This window comes from Delphinus delphis, chromosome 10 (assembly GCF_949987515.2).
Source record: "Delphinus delphis chromosome 10, mDelDel1.2, whole genome shotgun sequence".
Classification (NCBI taxonomy): Eukaryota; Metazoa; Chordata; class Mammalia; order Artiodactyla; family Delphinidae; genus Delphinus; species Delphinus delphis.
The window spans coordinates 62,315,573-62,335,242 of record NC_082692.2 but is presented as its reverse complement, the minus strand read 5'-3'; the positions used below and the strand labels follow the sequence as shown (position 1 = coordinate 62,335,242).

General features: G+C 50.9%; 1 protein-coding gene across 2 annotated transcripts in view; it reads right to left on the bottom strand.

The window, feature by feature from the left end:
• LIMD1 (LIM domain containing 1) overlaps positions 1-19,670 on the bottom strand; it is a 71,794-nt gene that overhangs the window by 49,031 nt on the left and 3,093 nt on the right. The gene's annotated exons all lie outside the window — the stretch shown is intronic.

The following is a 19,670-nucleotide window of genomic DNA, read 5'->3' as shown; positions in this document are numbered from 1 at the left end:
CCCAGCACATGGGAGGTACCCCAAAAAAGTTCATTTCCTTCCCTCCCTTTCCAGGAAAGGGGTTTGCCTCCCTAGTTACCTACCAGGCCTGAGACTGAGAATGAAAACATATCAGCCACTCTCCTGACAGGCACCCACACTCCAAATACCTCACAAAACTCCTGAGTCCTTCTGTGGGGGACCCCCAGGCACTCAGATCTGAGCTCCCCTCCGCTCCCCCAGGGCATCTAACCGCACAGAGGGGTAACTGCTCCTGCCCAGCACACGTGGGCGCTCGATGGACGTTTGCTCATTGAATGAATGAATGAATGAATGAGTGGATCAACCCACACACCACGCCCCGGCTCCTCTGCTGCCCATACGGCTCCGTGCATTTCCCTACTCGGCACTTTCCCAGCCTCCCGATGCTCTGCATCCACCCCACAAGGGAAAACACAGCAGGCGGGGTGCCCAGTCCCCATCTGGGTCAGAGAGGACTGCTGTGGTGCAGAGAAGCTCTGAGATTAGTGACCCCAGATCAGTGAGAAGCCTCAGACGATGGTCCAATGCCACAGGCACAGTTAACCACGTGGAACCAGAAAGGAACAGGAATGAAAATCGTTTCTCTTTTGTTTGTTTGTTTTTTGTGGGGTTTTTTTTGCGGTACACGGGCCTCTTACAGCTGTGGCCTCTCCCGTTGCGGAGCACAGGCTCCGGACGCGCAGGCTCAGCGGCCATGGCTCATGGGCCCAGCCGCTCCGCGGCATGTGGGATCTCCCCAGACCGGGGCACGAACCTGTGTCCCCTGCATCGGCAGGCGGACTCTCAACCACTGAGCCACCAGGGAAGCCCCTGAAAGTCGTTTTTTTAAGGAAGAAATAAAGTCCTGAACTTTCCTCAGAAGTAACACGAAGCTTAGTTTAGAGATGCTTTAAATCCACACTCACCCAAGACGAGAAAAGGGTGTGATGGAGCAGGACAAAGACATAGTGAACAGTGCCGGTGGAACCTTGAAGCTGAGGGGACATGTCTGCTCTGTCCAGTTTCCAAACAGAGCCCTTCTTCCTGCCCTTCCTCCCCCTCCCTGGGGAACCAGAAGCAGAGACTCTGGTCTCAGTTGAGTCTCCAGCTTCAGTGCCTGTGGCAGAGTAACACCACCGAAAGATTTCCCTTAGAACAAAGGGAAAGTCTGGAAGCAGGCTTTGTTGGGTTCTATGGCTGAGCGAGTGAACCTCCCTGGGCAAGCTACTGCATCGCTCTGTCTTACTTCCCCCAGCTTCAAAACGGGGAAGTAGTCACGGGCGCACTGCAGGGCTTCAGGGAGCCTGAGAGACGGCGTGGGTGAAACCCCTGCACATCACTCCTCCATAAATGGTCCTGAGCCTCACATGGGAACGATGGTTTTCAAACAGAGGTTTTAACGTCACTTTTAGGCTTGACTGAGTGTATGTAACACAGGGTAAATCATTCATTCCTCTTTCTGAGAAAAGACAAAACATTGCTTTTTTTTTTTTTTTTTTTTTTGCTGTACGCGGGCCTCTTACAGCTGTGGCCTCTCCCGTTGCGGAGCACAGGCTCCGGACGCGCAGGCTCAGCGGCCATGGCTCACGGGCCCAGCCGCTCCGCGGCCTGTGGGATCCTCCCGGACCGGGGCACGAACCCGTGTCCCCTGCATCGGCAGGCGGACTCTCAACCACTGCGCCAACAGGGAAGCCCCAAAACATTGCTTTTTAAGACTATCCATTTAGAATCTGCAGGATAGGTGAGCTACCTGCAAGGCACACACAGACATGAATTTCCTGGGGGACCAAGAACAAGACATCTTTCAGGAAAGGGCCTTAACAACTAACCCACCCAGAGGAAGGAGCTTGGAACAGTGATGTCCACCAGGCATGGACCAGGAGAGGGGAGGATGTGGACGGAGAAGGCTAGTTGGACGATGGCTCTAATTCTGGGAGTGAGGAATGGGGAAGAGGGGAATGAAAGGTTTTTTCTGAGCCCAGGAGTGACAGGACCTGGCCATTTTAACAGGCTCAACCTGGCTGCCAATTGGGTCAGATCTTCAGGAAGACGGTTGGCCAGACAGAAGAAAGACTTTCTGATGATCAGAACTGGCCGACCCTTCTCCGGCTGCCTTGACACTGAGCCCCATGAGCTGCTGGTGATCACAGGAGGGAAGAAAGGTTTCCTGCTGCATGGAGTGGGGAGAGGCCCCCAGCTCTCGGTTAGGACTCCATAATTACTGGCCGCTGGCCCTGCAAAAAAAGTCAAGACAGTAGCTGGGGTGACACAAAGTTCCCTGGGCAGTTCCAGAAACTAAACGGAAGTACGACTTCCAACAAGCAACAGAAATGGAAAATGCCTCATTCACTGGCTTCTGATCTCTAGTTTTGTGACATACCGAGAGGCCTTCTACCAGCACAGTTCTCACCAAAGTCTCAATTCACTCAGACGCTTAAAAAATTAAATATCTATGTGTTTAAAAGAGTGTGTCTTAACAGTGATTATCCCTAGGTAGAACCATGGGTGCCTTTTACTATTATCTTTGTCTATATGTTCTGACTTTTCTACAGTTAGTTCTGTTTGTTTAAATGTTTTAAAAATGACAAAAAACACAGAAGAAAGCTGGTGAAAAAAATCAAACCCTTCAGAGAACACAGTTCCCTTAGCATGTATGTATAACTGAGTCACTCTGCTGTACAGAAGAAATTAACACAACATTGTAAATCAGCTACACTTCAATAAAATTTTTCAAAAAACAAGAGCATAGGGCTTCCCTGGTGGTGCAGTGGTTGGGAGTCCGCCTGCCGATGCAGGGGACGCAGGTTCGTGCCCCGGTCCGGGAGGATCCCACATGCCGCGGAGCGGCTGGGCCCGTGAGCCATGGCCACTGGGTCTGCGCGTCCGGAGCCTGTGCTCCGCAATGGGAGAGGCCACAGCAGTGAGAGGCCCGCGTACCACAAAAAACAAACAAACAAACAAAAAACAAGAGCATAGTAACTACCAGAAAAGGGATGAAAATGTCTTGTGAAGATATTTCAACAGAAGAAGTTGGAAGGTTATCAGTCAAGCAACACCAGCTTGGAGAGCAGGTGGTTGAGAAAGTGACAAGCAGAGAGAGCCCAAAGAAACTCCTGAGCCAGCTCGAGTCAAGGACCACAGAACTGGTGCAACCACTAAGGAAAACAGTATGGAGGTTCCGAAAAAATATAAAAACAGAACTACCGTATGATCCAGCAATCCCACTTCTGGGTATATATCTGAAGAAAATGAAAACACTGATTCAAAAAGGTACATGCAGGGACTTCCCTGGCGGTCCAGTGGTTAAGACTCTGTGCTTCCCCTGCAGGGGGCACCGGTTCGATCCCTGGCCGGGGAACTGAGATCCCGCTTGCCATGTGGTGTGACCAAAAAAAAAAACAACCCCCAAAAGGTACATGTACCCCAATGTTCATAGCAGCACATTTACAAGAGCCAAGATATGGAAGCAATGTGATCACCTATCAACAGATGAGTGGATACAGAAGATGTGCCACACACACACACACACACACACACACACACACACAATGGAATACTACTCAGCCATAAAAAAGAATGAAATCCTGCCATTTGCAGCAACATGGATGGACCTAGAGAATATTATGCTTAGCTAAATAACTCAGAGAAAGACAAATGCTGTATGATATCACTTATATAATACAACACAAATAAATGATATGCAAAACAGAGACTCATGATCTAGAAACATAATACAAAATAGTACAAATGAGTGTATATGCAAAACAGAAACAGACTCACAAATACAGGAAACAAACTTGTGGTTTAGACTCAACCGAGACCAGAGGCTCTGCTCTGTGGTTTTCCCTCTCCCAAACGGGAGAGGGAAGGGAGGAGGGACAAATTAGGGGTATGGGGTTAACAGATACAAACTACTATGTATAAAAGAGATCAGCAACAAGGATATACTGTATAGCACAGGGAATTATAGCCATTATCTTGTAATAACTTATAATGGAGTATAATCTGCAAAAATACTGATCACTAAGCTGTACACCTGAAACCAATATAATATTGTAAATCAACCATACTTCAATTAAGTATATATAAAAGAACCACGGGAGGGCTTTCACACTGCTGGTAGGAATGCTACGTGGCACAGTCACGCTGGGAAACTTTCTGGCAGTTGCTGTAAAAGTTAAACATACTCCTACCATGTGATCTAGAAATTCTACTCCTAGATAACGTACTCCAGAGAAATGAGTGCATATGTCCACACAAATGATCAAAGCAGACTTATTCATAATGGCTCTACACTGAAAGAACCCAAGGTTCCTCCACAGGGAAATAGAAAAACTGTGGTGTATTCATACCATGGGCTGCTACTCGGCAGTTCAAGAGGACCAACTGCTGATACAGGCGGCAACAGAGATGAATTTCAGACATTGTCTGAGAGAAGTAAGCCAGACAAAAGAGTACTACAGTAGATTCTTGCTATTTGAGTCAGTTATGTTCCATAAAGTCACCGCAAATACCAAATTAGTGAATAGCGAATCACTGCTCCCAGAGGAAACACAAGGTTAGGTTCCTGTGAGCCTCTGGTCACAACGTTTTCATCAAAAAATACACAACTTGGGCTTCCCTGGTGGTGCAGTGGTCGAGAGTCCACCTGTCGATGCAGGGGACACGGGTTCATGCCCTGGTCTGGGAAGATTCCACATGCCACGGAGCGGCTGGGCCCGTGAGCTATGGCAGCTGAGCCTGCGTGTCCAGAGCCTGTGCTCCGCAACGGGATAGGCCGCAGCAGTGAGAGGCCCGTGTACCGCAAAAAAAAAAAAAAATAATACACAGCTTGTTTTATCCATTTCTGTTTAAAGACACCTTATTTATTATATACTGTTCTTCATTAACATTAAACTCACAGCCAACAGCCCTGTAAGTCATGCCTGAAGTAAGCTTATCTAACACATGTATTTTCTCCGTAAGGCACATCACAGCATTCTCAAGTTTAGGACCACTAGATGTCACTTCAGCCATTTTTTTTACACGTGGGCCATTTTAAACTGAGAAATCGTCAACAAAGAGCACAAAAATGCAAAAAACACATTGCACTAAATAGACCATGAAAAGGACACTTGTTTACAATATGCGAGCAGAAACAAGCAGGCAGAAACTCTCCCAGATCAACCTCAGCCGGGCACATGTGTGGGGTGACTCAAATTTTTCGCCGCTCTACACATGTTCCCAAATGATCACCAAAGTGCTGTGAGTATTTGTTTTTTTTGTTTTCTGGCTGCGTTGGGTCTTCATTGCTGTGCGTGGGCTCCCTCTAGTTGCGGTGAGCGGGGGCTACTCCTCGTTGCGGTGCGCGGGCTTCTCATTGCAGTGGTTTCTCTTGTTGCAGAGCATGGGCTCTAGGTGTGTGGGCTTCCATAGTTGCAGCATGTGGGCTCAGTAGTTGTGCCTCGCAGGCTCTAGAGCGCAGGCTTAGTAGTCGTGGCTCACGGGCTCTAGAGCACAGGCTCAGTAGTTGTGGCGCACGGGCTTAGTTGCTCCACGGCACGTGGGATCTTCCCGGACCAGGGCTCGAACCCGTGTCCCCTGCACTGGCAGGCAGATTCTTCACCACTGCGCCACCAGGGAAGCCCGTGCTGTGAGTATTGATCTGGGGTTACAAATAAATTTTAGCAAGTAGGCAAATCCACAGATACAGAATCCATGAATAATGGGGATCAACTGTGTATGAATACCACATGGATCTATTTACATTATGTTTTGGGACAGGCAAAACTAATAAATGATTTAAAAAAAAAATCAGAACAGGGGTTGCCTGGGGATGGACACTGCCTGGAAGAGGCAGGAGGGAACTTTCTGCGGGTGGAACTGCTCTGTCTTGATAGCAGTGTGGGTTACACGGGTGCATGTGTTTGTCAAAACTCATCGAACTACACGTTATTTCACTGTATGTTATTTCCTTCCCTTGGCTTCCTCTGCTCTCTGGCTGTAAAGCTGGGCAGAGTTGTCCTCCCCACACCCACACGCCCACTGTCAGGCATGGGTAATGAGGGTGGCAGCCACAGGTGGACCACGGGCAGACGAGGGGCTGCCGTCTCCTGTCCGCTGGGCTTCTAAAACTGACCCGTAAGGCTGGCCAACAAAGGGACTCCATCTGAGCCCCGCCACCTGAGAGGGAAGCCTCAGCTACTTCACAACAAGCCCCAGATAAATGGGTCTCTGGAAGCTGCCTGGAAAGCCACCCTGATCTGGCCACTCTCCTGCACGCCCAGGCGAGGCCTCCAGAGCCTGGCTGGAGGCTCAGGGGGTGGGCAGCCTGTCAGCGGGGCCCCCAGAGGGGCCAAATCCCAAAGGGCCCACTTCCCACCTCTTGACAGGAAACACTTCTCTAACTACAGAGACGGGATGGGTGATCTCTTTGGATGCTCTGCCTGTACTTGCTAAACTGAGGGGGCCTTTTAAGGTCCCGGAAAACTGGCTCAGCTGCAGATACCGCCTGCTTCATCACGCCCCGTGCAGACACCAGCTTCAGACCCCAGAGTATCTGCTTCCTCCATCAGAATACACATGAGCCTCAGTGGGCCTGTTCAGGGGGTGCAGGTGGCAATCATGACATCAGTCTCCTTTGGACAAACTACAGTCCTTTTGTTTAAGCATTTTTGGGTATGAATGAATCAATTGAGCTTAGCTTTCAGATGGAAAAAGGTAAAGGTGCTTTGATACTTCTGAGAAAATACTAACTGTAATTGCTTGTCCAGCAAATGATCACCACATGCCAGAGCCTGTTCTAAGGGTTTCACATAGCAAAGCCCCGTCCAACAGAAAAATAATGCAAGCCACGTGTCAGTTTACACTTTCAAGTAGCCACGCTTAAAAAGTAAAAACAGATGAAACTAATTTTAATGATGTATTTTACTCAGCCCAACATATCCAAAGTATTCTCACGTCAACATACGATCAGTATAAGAATATTCAGGAGGTATTTTACTTTTTCTCCCTATACCAAGCCTTCAAACTCCAGAGTATATTTCATATGTATAGCACGTCTCAACTCAAACCAGCCACCTCTTGAAGTACTCAGTAGCCTCCTGTGCTGTGGCTCCCGCACTGGCCGGTACAGACTGTACTTATTAATTTAGTCCTCACAACAACTATATCCACATTTTCCTAACGGGGAAACTGAGGCATGAGGATGCTGAGCAGTCTGCCCAGGGCAGTTCCAGAGCCCACAGTCTTATATGGCTTTTCATTCCCACAAAGAGCTCCTCAGACTCTGATTTGTAGTGTAACAGGAATGTCTGCTCAGCTAAGAACACATCTGCCAGCACATCTCCCTGCTCCCATCCAAACTTCCCCAGGACTCTGCTCAGCTTGGTCCCTGGAGCTCGGTGAAGTTTCCACCCAGACAAAGCTGGCATCCCAACCTCTTCCGGGCCCCCACTCCTCAGCTACCCGAGACACCTTCTACACACATAGGAAAGCTCTTCCGAGTAACTACCAGTCAGGGTGAGGGACGTGGACAGCCAGCCTGGCGCTGTGTGCCCACCACAGGGGTAACACCCCACTCAAAGCACTGCCACTCAGGAGGGCGTCAGGGAACATGCCTTCCCTCCACTGGCCGGGGCGTTCACCATTTGTTCAAGTACATACTGAGCATCTACTGTATGCCAGGCACTGCTCTAGGCCCTGGGGGTACAACAGTGACCAGCACAGACACCCCACACCCAGCAGAGGGCCAGGCAATAAGTCTGGCACAAAAGAAGCCCCACAAATTCTAATCCAGTCTCTTGTATACAGTAGGCGATCCATAATGGCTCTTGAGGGAATATGCTATTTGGGCTTGGAACTGGAAGTGGTGATGGACAGAGGTGGGGGAAGGGTCTGGGTAGGACTGGGGCTGGGGTCGGTGAGAGCCTTGGGAACCTGGCCGGAAAGTCAGTGCCCCACTCAAGGTTCACGCCCACAACCCCTGCTTCAGGACTGCCTCCAAAGCTCTACCCAGCCAAGCAAGACAGGAAACCGTCCAGAGATGCACCCAGGTTCCACGCTGTCCTACCGAAATCCCCTCCTCCTCACCACGTGGTCACGTCTCAATTTGCCCTGGGGAACAGGACTTCTCCAGGCTTACAGACTGGCCCACCTGCCACCGGCCATGTCACCCAAGTCCTTGCCCAGTAAGTTCATCCTTCTACTCAGACGGGGTAGCACAGATATCAGCACAGCGCGTCACAGCTACCACCGGGAACAAGTGACAGAGAAACTGTGTCTGTAGCATCCGCTGCGTCTCAGCCCACCCGCATTGTAACTAAAACATTCTGATTTTTTACTCTGATTGCATAACATTAGAAGTACACGCCATGATTCATTCATTCAACAAATAGTTCACGAGTAACTTGTATAGACCAGGCCCCGTGTTCTGTGTATTGAATCTTATCACTAAATCAGTGTTTGGTTTTATTTCCTCACTTTCCTTATTTCTTAAGGGCTGCTTTATCATAGAGTATCCATTTTTTTCCCCAAAAGAATAGAGTTCTGAGTTCATGAGCAAGGCCGATGACCAAGCATTATTAGTGGGAGAAGGGCCTTTTGGAGTCACCTCTGCTGGGACATGATCTCACGGAGGGACCTGGTGGGCCAACCAGAAGCGCCTGCCATCACCACCCACTGGCCTGCTGCCTGGGGCGTGTCTGTTGTTTTCCATGTCTTCCCTCCCTGGGCTTCTGCGCTCTGTTGCTGGTTTCTCTGCAAGCCAATGAGGCACCAGCTTCCGCTCAACTGATGCCCGCATGCCTCCCATACAGTGTCTGAAGCGGGTCCTGCCTCCCAACACTGTCACCCTCACAGCCAGGAGTCTCCTCCCAGGCAACAGCCCTGAATCCAAAAGCGGCTCTGGAGGCTCGGAGCACAGGAAAGGAAACAGAAGTAGAAGGAGCACAGGACCTCCAGTCCGTGTCAGGTGAGGAAACCAAGGGCAGCAAAGCGAAGCAGGGTGTCCAAGCCGGCACAGCCCTCAAGCATCGCCAGGCAGGCCTGCATCTTGCCGAGCCTGCTGCCAGCATGTTCCATCTGACAATAACTCTGTCAGCAAACGCCCTGGGGCCCAGCCCTGAAATCCGTCTCTCTCTAAATTCACTATCTTACTGCACCAGCAGGAAGCAATGTAAAGTAAGGAGCCGGAGAGGGGAACAGGACAGGCGATGTTTCAGCAGATGGGAAACCTCTACCCGGCTCCTTGGGGCCAGCCCTGATCGTCATGTGAGCAAACATGGCCACGACTCGGCTCCACTCCGCTGAAGGGAAACCATTAATTCAGCTCATGGGGAGGTTTGGGAGAACAGGGAAGCCACTGTCAGGCTCTAGGCAGCAAAAGGCCAATCTGCTACTGTCTGATCGTGCTGAGGTGACCGTCACATGCAGTTGGGCCCAGAGCCTGCTGTGATGGGTTCACCCCGACTCAGGGCCTGCATTATAAGACGGGGGCCTTGTCCACGACGTCCTGAATGACCTGGGTCACCACACCTCCCAGGATCAGCGGCAGGACAGACCCACGCTGAACTGAAGTCCCCTCCTCTTGAATGACAGACAGCATCATGGCAGGCTTCCAGAACTTTCAATATGTTACAAAGACATGTGTGGGGGAAGGAAGGTAGAGGCCCTGATACGCTCCTGACCAACTTCCAGTGACCGGGAGTAACCGGACCACGCTCCCCTGGGACACACAGAGACGAACTACAGAACAAAACAGATGAGGGAAGAACTTGGCCAAGTCTAAACACCGTGGCTCTCAAAATTTAAAAATAACCTGGATCTAAAATACTCCCTCGGAAACACTCAGGCAGAGAGCCTCCAGCCTTCCAGCGTGACCCTGAGATTCTGTGTCCAGCTGGCTTCCCTGGGAGGGGACAGATGAAAAACAAAACCCGAAATGGATATAAGTATTTGGTGACAAGTACTACCCTGCAGTTAACACGCCTGGGAACTTTTGGAGGCCTGTTTGGTTTTCGGGTAAGGTTTCTGTTCGGTTTGCCAGATGGACTCTGAGCGTAGTTTCATCCAACGCTGGGTTTTGAGCATCTCCGCACACGGCCTGGGGTTGATACTGACCCTTAGACCAAGGCATCCTAGCTGCCCCCAAGGAAAGTGTGGGCTGGCACACCCCTGCCCTTGCCCACAACCCTTGGGGGTGTCACACAGGCACCCCTGAGGGCATGGCCCGCTCGCCCTGACCAACACCCTTCAGGGGAACAGGAAAAGTCAAGGGGCTGTGGGCAGTCAAAGCCCCTACGCAGCCCATGTATGTGCCTCTGAGCCTCCACGATTCTGTCACTGCCCGGCAGGGAGGGGCCAGTACAAGCTCAGGCTCCTGACCTGAAGATGAACCTGGGTGCACCCCTAGCCGCAAGAGTGGGATCCGCCCCTCTACCCAGCTTGGGCAGCCATCCACGGCCTGCCTCCTCATTGCTCCACCAGAGAAGCGGGAGACCTCAGGCCTGATTTACTCATAGCCACAATGCCCTTTGGGGTCCCTTTGTCAGAAAGCCACTGTGCTCCCAGGAGCTCCGAGCCAGCGCAGCACGGCGGTCAGTATCCTGGACTCAGCAAAGCTCCTTCATAAATGCATTAGGCAGGTTACTTAGGTTCTGTTCTGTGTACCTCAGCTTCCCCGTCTATAAAATGGGGATCATAAAAAAGAGTTGTTGGGAGGATTAAACAAGTTAATGCGCGTGAGATGATTAGCAAAGTGCCTGACACAGAGCAACCTGCTCAATAAATTTTAGCATAACTATCTCAGAGCTGTAACCCCGGCTAAACATCGCTTCCTCTTCCCCCTCCACGCCCTAACTGAGGCCCCTCCATCCCTTCAACAGGCAACCACCCAGCCCCACGATCTGGGGCCCTGACAGTGCCAGGCCCCAAGGCCACTGTCCCATTTCAAGCCTGAGACCCAGAAACGCTGAGGGTACCGCAAGAGCCCTGAGAGATGTCCTGGGATATGCTAACAAAAACAAGCTCAGTGAGCCCCATGGCCAGTGCTCCCAGCTATCCCCCACACTAGGGACCCCAAGTTTAATTAGAATGAGAGTCTCAAGAGGCCTCTAGAGGGACTTCCCTGGTGCTGCAGTGGTTAAGAATCCACCTGCCAATGCAGGGGACACGGGCTCGATCCCTGATCCGGGAAGATCCCACATGCCGCAGAGCAACTAAGCCCGTGAGAGCCACAACTACTGAGCCCTCATGCCACAACTACTGAAGCCCACGTGCCTAGAGCCCGTGCTCCACAACAAAAGAAGCCACCGCAATGAGAAGCCCACGCGCCGCAACGAAGAGTAGCCCCTGCTCGCTGCAACTAGAGAAAGCCCGCGCACAGCTACGAAGACGCAATGCATCCAAAAATAAATAAATAAGTAAATAAAATAAATTTATTTTTTAAGAAAAGGGCTCTAGGGTGGGTGACCCCCGTAATATCAGTGGCTCCCCATGTGTGGTTGTTTCCTACAGGAAATCTTCAGTCCTTCCTAATCTCACTTTCATCAGACACACCGCAGAGCAAACTGGCTTCTAGCTCAGTAAACGCTTCTACATCTGGCCAAAGAGCCATGAACCACAGCACACCATGCAGCCTGCATCACCGCGGGCTCCGGCCACTACTTGGGACTGGAAACTTTCTGCAGAAAATCTTAACACTGATTATTCTAAGGGTGGCAGGCATGTCAGTGATCCATGGTTCTTGTTTTAACTGTATGTATTTTCCAGAATACCTACAGTAAAAATGACTACCGCTTACAACTGAAAATGTAACTGTAACTAAACAAACAAAAAAGTTGTTCCTTAATTCTGTAGAGGCCTGGAAGGGAGATGAGATGCTAGGCCATTCGGCCCTCTACCTTTCCGGGCTCTCGCCACTGTGGACCATACTGCTGCCCAGTCCCTTGTTACTCGATCAGCTAAAATCAGGCATCCGATTGTACCCACAGCCAGAGCACTTTGGGTTAGGAAGAGCCCTCAGAGGTGGCCCTGGCTCAGCACAGAGGAAGAGCAAGCAGCCCCACATCACACCTGGGGCTGTTGGTAGGCTCGGGCCCAGAACACCTGGTTGCTTCACCCCCAAACACCTGCTGCATTTCTTCCACAGTTCCTTCTCCTGAGCGGGAGATCCAGAGATGTAAAGAAACATAACTTTAAAAAAAAAAACCTCTGGCAAGAATAGTCATGTCTAAAGGTCAATTCGATGTTCTGCATTATGAATGGAAAGAGCAGGAAAATTAGATGGAAAAAACAAGACATTTTTTCCTGGTCACAGAGGAACAGAGCAGAAACATTCCGAGGAGGGAGAACCTCAGAAAGACAGCCTGATGGGATGAGGCAGCTGCCGTGGGAAACAGCTGTTCAGGACTGGCCAGGGCTACAGCTGGAGACCCGCCACCCCGAGGGGGATGGCAGGGGGGCAGCAGCGTGCTGGTCAGAGGACGTGGGCTGGGGAACAGCAAGGGCAAGGGCCCTGTGGTGGGGAAGAACTCCATTAGCTCAGGGACCGGCAACAAGGCCAGTGCGACAGAAGCCGGTGATCACGGTGGGGTTGGGGGGACACCCCGAGTGCAGGCCTGAGGCCGGGGTGACAGAAGAGTGGCTGTCACTCCAAGTGCAAGGGCTGAGTCTGACCCTCCAGTGTCCTCCCAAGCCCAGTGCTAAGAGCACAGTGGGGAGTGGACAAGCGTGCCTTGCCGACATGTGGACCCAGTGAACAGATGAATCACTCTGAATGAACTGTAGGGGTTGCTGATCGTCCCCCTACCCCGAAATCTCAGAAGAGAAATCCTGTGGGGAGAGCGGGCAGTAGGGACAGGGCTAAAGCATATGATGAAAAGTCCATCCCTCCAGAGAACACAGAGGACCAAAACAGTGTTGGAGCCCTGACCACTGACCACACGGGAGCAGCCACCGGTACAGAGTGAGCTGGATGGCCCTGCTGACAGCACCCACTCCTTGCTGCCCCAGCCTCAGCTCAGATCAGCCACGCGCTCTCCATCCATCCAAAAACCTGCCATGAAAGGTTTCTTAATTATCTCAAGGTTTCAGAAGTTACTTCAAACCACACGATTGCTCAGAAACTCATGTTTGGGGACTTCCCTGGTGGTCCAGTGGTTAAGACTCCGTGCTCCCAATGCAGGGGCCCGGGGTTCGATCCCTGGTCAGGAAACTAGATCCCGCATGCATGCCACAACTGAAGATCCAGCACGCACAACTGAAAAAGAGAAAGATCCCGTGTGCCACAACTAAGACCCAACCCAGCCAAATAAATAAATAAATATTTTTTTAAAAAACCCTCATGTCTGCAGTCAGAAGTCACAACTCTCCCTGGCGGGTAGTGGTGACTGTAAGAGGGCACACGCAGGGGGCTTCTTGGGTGCTAGTCGTGCTCTGTGCTTTGATCTGTGTGCTGCGTGTCTTCACTTTGTGAGCATCTACAATATATGTACACTATATATCAATAAAAATTTTAAATATAGGGCTTCCCTGGTGGCGCAGTGGTTGAGAGTCCGCCTGCCGATGCAGGGGACACGGGTTCGTGCCCCGGTCCGGGAAGATCCCACATGCCGCGGAGCGGCTGGGCCCACGAGCCATGGCCGCTGAGCCTGCGCGTCCGGAGCCTGTGCTCCGCAACGGGAGAGGCCACAACAGTGAGGGGCCCGCATACAGAAAAAAAAAAAATTTTAAATATATACCTTCCTGGTTTTGAGGGGAAGATTACCTGGCCTACAAAAAAACATGCACATAAGCTACTCAATTTCTAAACAGCTGGGAATCCCCATGTCTCAGGGTGCACGCTGGCTAGACTAGACAGGCAGAATTGTATTCTTTTTTTTAAAATAAATTTATTTTATTTATTTATTTTTGGCTGTATTGGGTCTTCGTTGCTGCACGCAGGCTTTCTCTAGTTGTGGTGAGCGGGGGCTACTCTTCGTTGTGGTGCGTGGGTTTCTCATTGCGGCAGCTTCTCTTGTTGTGGAGCACGGGCTCTAGGCGCGTGGGCTTCAGTAGTTGTGGCTTGTGGGCTCTAGAGCACAGGCTCAGTAGTTGTGGCACACGGGCTTAGTTGCTCCGCGGCATGTGGGATCTTCCCGGACCAGGGTTCAAATCCGTGTCCCCTGCATTGGCAGGCGGATTCTTAACCACTGCACCACCAGGGAAGCCCAGAATTGGATTCTTGAGTGTCATTTACAAAAGTTACCAAAGGATCAGAGATTTACTTCCATGGCTATAGAAGCCTGGATTCAGCAGGTCCAAATTATGGCACCATGTCTCCAAAAGGAATGTGCAGAAGTTCCCACACTTGGTCATGCCAGCTACTCAGACAGGGCCAGGTAGTTAATGATCTTCTGCCCACTTCTGCTACTTCGGCACTTGGTTTGGGTTTACTGCAATGCCTGATATCTGGGGGGTAAGCAGGGCCTCTGGGGTGCACACAGGCCCCTGTCCTGAATTCTGGAGGGGCCCCTCTTCTACAGGATTGGCCCATGTTGTTTCCTTTTACATGACAAATGCTCTGAAAATCACCCTCAATTCTGCATTCAAGGCTGGACTTAAGCCCCATATTTCAAGCATCTGTTGCTGATCAAGTCAGATAAGACGTGCTTGAAAGGTCATTAAGACAACACGCAGCTCGATGCTGAAGAGACTGTCAACTGGGAGGGAGCAGATGGGACATTCACGGGTTCCTTGTCTGGACTGCTTATTTCACCTCCTGCGTTGCTAGTAAAATGAAATCAAGTGTGACAGGCTCCCTGGTCCCTGGCAGGGCAGGACCATCCCCAGAAGGAGTCACGCTTGTTCTCAGGCTCTCAGGCTTAGGCAGGCCTGCCGTTGCAGTTTTCTGAGTTCAAATACTGCAGCAGGAATGTCCACCCAAGACAGGAAAACTAAAGACAGAGCCAGGTGCTTCTCTCTCCATGTAGGTGGAGAAGGGCCCGTCCGTCCACCTGCTGGGTGACAGAGACCCTGAAACCAGCTTCCTCTTGCCTCGCCACCCCGCTGGTGCCTCAGAGTGTGGCTCTCGTGGGCGGCACTAGCAGTGCCTGGTCCCCCAGACCCACACGCAGCAGGGAGGGAAGGAGCCGGGGGCTGCAGGTCCAGAGTCCTGACCATGGGGAAGAAGGCCTGGAAAGGGCAGGGAGGCCACTGATGCCCCCACAGCAGCTGGGCGGAGAGTGAATCTGGAGGGGCAAACGGAGAACATCCAATTCAGCCCCGAAAGACCACCTAGTTCTCCCGTGCGAGCGGTCAGAGCCCCACCTGGCGTGGCAGCACCACTGCGGACACCTGTGTGGTCCTGAGCATGTCACGGGCTTGGCTTCTCAACTGTAAACAGAATAACAGAGTCTGCCTGTGAAGGTTACATACAGGCGCTCAACAGATGTCACTATGGTTAAAATCATGGCCAAGGTCACCAGGAATGGGGTCTTCTCTGCCCGGGACTGAGGATGTGGTGGACACCCAGATCCCTTCGCTGAAGGAGTCTTGGCCCAGCCGCTGGGGGTCAGGAGGGAGCCTCACCTGTCAGCGACTCAGAGCCGCCTTGCCCGGTCACCTCCACGCCGGGGCGGAACGCGGGGCGGCCCTGAGGGCTTTTCCAGCTCCCGAGCCCCCTTGGGGTCGACCCAGGCTTGTCAGGCCCGCACGGCAGCTGGGGTCCTCCCTGCCCACTCCTGCTTCCTCCTCCTCACTCCACAGTTAGGGTCCCAAGAGCACCCTTAGTCAGCCCCCTGCACGCTAGACTCTGTCTCAGAGTCAGCTTCCCGGGAAACCCAGCCTGTGGCAGGTGGTTTATTTGTGTCCTTTTTCCTTAGAAAGGGGGGAGATGACCAGTGTGAGGAGGACAGATGGCTACCGTGGAAGAAAAGACGGGTGAGAGTAAACAAACGGCACGAGGGCCTCTTCACTTCCTCTGCAGGGAACACAGTGGTGTGAAAACAACCACACGGTGGGGTGGGGGGCATCTTCTGAGCGCAAGGCCCAGGGAGCTGGAGACCCAACAGTGTTCTCTAAGGAGCATCAAGAGTTTGTTCTTAACTCTTTCCTCAAGGACTGGAAGACACAAAGAGGCCACAGAGGAACATGGGAGAGAAAGAGGGGGAAGAAGTGCCTCCCTGGGGCCAAACTGTCCCGAAGCCACAGAGACCTGGCCTTGGAAAGTGCCAGAAGAGTCCTCGGTGATAAGCTAATCAATAACTGGACACTGAGGTGTCTTCAAAGCCAAGTGTCCTCCAGGGTGGTAGCAGGGATTCACAAGCTCTTCCCACAGGTCGAATGCCCAGGAAGGGGTCCAGGTAACAACCCAAATAGCAACTTTGCTTTGCTTCTGGCTAGGATTACATCGACTTCGATGATGACTGTTAACATTACCCTGATTCTCTCTGCCAAGAGCCCCGTATCAATAGATATTCTTCTACTTAGAAATAAAATTTCATCCTTATGTAATAAATGTAGCGTGTTGGACAGACTAAATCTTTCAAATAACACCAGATCTAGCGAAGGGAAAGACATCTGCCGATGTGAGCCCCTCAACCAGCCAAGAGCCTCGTACTGTGGATGAGTGGGGAGGCCTCAAAGGGACAGTTTGTCCAAGGCCCCACAGCAGGGCTGGGCCACATGCTGACGGCCGGGTGCTCAGAGGAGAGACGTCCTCCTTGGCCACGTGGCCAGTCCCGTTAGAGTGGCTGGGAGCCCAGCTGCCAAAGCAGGTGGGGGCAGGCCCTCTCCTATACGATGGGCAGTGGGGTCCCTGGCATGACCTCTGCGGAGGGCAACTAGGCAACAGTTAAAGGCCACAAAGCCCCCAGCCCTGCAACCTACCCCCCGCCCCGCCCCCGGGAGTCTGTCACAAAGCTAGGCTTTCACCTTGCAGTTGGCCCTTCTGAGGTCCACCACGAGGCTGCTTACGTGACCCGGGGCACGGCCACAGAGGGTGACACTGAGCCAACTCAACGCGCGCTGATGCAGAACAACTGCCAAGGCGCACTGTTCAGAGGGAAAGAGCAGGCGGCCAGCGGGCCACAGGGAGATACACACACATACCAGGGAGATACACACACACATACGCTCATCACACGCAGGTGGCCAGCAGGCCACAGGGAGATACACACACACATATGCTCATCACACCAGGTGGACAGCAGGCCACAGGGAGATACACACACACAGACACTCATCACACGCAGGTGGCCAGCAGGCCCACAGGGAGATACACACATATACACTCATCACACCAGGATGCTCGGCTAGAAACCGGGGTGAGAAAGAGACTCATTTTTCACGCTATGTGTTTTTGCGTCTTTTGAATTTTCTACACGTGAATGTAATGCTTAGTCAAAAAATAACTTCAATATGATTCCCTCTATATCAAATATCCAGAATAAGTAAAGCCAGAGAGAGAGAATGTACACTGGTGGTTGCTGGGGGCTGGGAGAGTTGGGGGATTAGGGAGCAACTGATTTATGGGGTGGGTTTCCTCCGGGGGTGATAAAAATGTTTTGCAACTAGATAGAGGTGGTGTTTGCACAACACGGCGAACGCGCTAAATGCCACTCATTACTTTTTAAATTAATTCCAAATTAATTAAAATGATTAATTTTATGTTATAGGAAGTTTACCTCAAGGAAGGAAAAAACAACCATAAAAATAAATAGATAAATAAAGCAGACTTTCACATCTGTGCTTGGGAGGCAGCTGGGCAATGCTGGTTACAAAAATGCGCAGGGAGCCCCAACTGTGGGCCTCAGACCCCAGCTACACCCAGTCCCCCCTGTGAGACCTGGGATCAATAATCTAACCTCTCTGAGCTTCAGTTTCCAGGTCGGTGAAATGGGCTTCCTAAGGTTACATGAGTAAGTTAATCAGTGTCTAGCGCATTGCCTGGCACAGCCCAGGTCCCGGGGCCTCTGCTCTTGCTGTCTGCCCCGCTGGGAAAGCCCTTTCCCTGGGCAGACTCAGACTCAGGGTTTACCCCCTTGCCTCCTTCAAGCCTAGCTCCAATGCCACCTTCTCGATGGGATCTTCCCTGATCACCTGAGTTAAAACCAGAAACCTCCCTGCCACTCCCTGCCCGGAGGCTCCATCCTCTCCTCTTCCTATTTCTCTCCCTCATACTTGCTTATTTATTTGGTTCATCTCCTGTCTCCCTCTACTGCACTGTCTGGTCTGGGGAAGCAGGGGTTTCTGTCCGTCCCATTCATTATGTACCCCATGGCCCAAAGTAGGCACTCAATAAACATGGGCTGAATGAATGGCTAGTGTTAGCCAGTATCTCTGCTCTGAGGCAGTGTATAAACTTGCCTCCCTGAAAAAATAAAACTGCTGTTTTGTTGTTTAATGAGCTTGAATTCAAAATTCAAGATAAATACTGTATTTCATGTGTATGTGGAATCAAAACAACAACACAAATGAACAAACACAACAAAACATAAACAGAGTTATAGATCCAAACAGGTGGTTGCCTGAGGGGACAGGGGTAGGGAAGGAAAGAAATAGGTGAGGGAAAGAGGTACACACTTCCAGTTGCAAAACAAATGAGTCATGGGTATGAAATGTACAGTGTGGGGAATATAGTCACTAACTACATAGTATCTTTGTAAGGTGACATATCGTAACTAGGCTTATCGCAGCGATCAGTTCGAAATGTATAGAAATACCCAATCACTGTGTTGTGTAATAGGAACTAACATAGCGTTGGAGGTCAGTTATACTTCAAAAACAAACTCATAGAAAAAGAGATAAGATTTGTGGCTCCCAGAGGTGGGAGGGGGGTGGAGCGGGAGAGGGGGAATTGAACAAAGGCAGTCAAAGGTATAAACTTCCAGTTATAAGGTATATAAGTACTAGGGGTGTAATGTATAACATGATAAATATAATTAACTCTGCTGTGTGTTCTATATGAAAGTTAAGAGAGTAACTCCTGAGTTCTCATGACAAGGAAAAAGTATTTTTTCCTATTTCTTTAATTTGTACCTACATGAGATGATGGATGTCCACTAACCTTACTGTGATGATCACTTCATCATGCATGTAAATCAAATCATTATGCTGTACACCTTAAACTAATACAATGCTGTGTCAATTATATCTCAATAAAACTGGAAGAAAACAATTCAACAACAGTTTGAACTAAAAAACCCACAGTTTTTCCAGCCAAGTATTATTCCCAAAGTGGGGGATTTGCAAAGGAGAAGAGATGGTTCACAGTAAGAGGGTGCTATGTGCTCTAAAACATAAACCAGTAAACAGTTCACAGTAAGAGGGTACCCTAAAACATAAGCCAGTAAACAGTCCCCCCAACCTCTGACTGCCCAGGGTGGTGTGAGAGCTGTTCCCGCGAGGCTCTCATGAGAAGCGAGAACACAGTGCTAGCTTGAGTGCCTCGGACCCCACCCCTCCAAGCACCTTGGGACAGAATCACTCACTGACGCAGAATGAGGTAGACGGAAAGGAGCAAGCCGGTCACCCTCCCCGTCCAGGGCCTTCCCGGACCCTGCCTGACAGAGCTGCCACCCCAGCGGCACTCAGCTTCCCACGGTTCACAGGCCTCATGTGGGGAAATCGTGACCTCAGTTGTGCAGAGTTCAAAAATGAAAAAATAAAATAAAAGCAACCCTCAGACTCTTCTAAAAGTAGGCTGTCTTTCT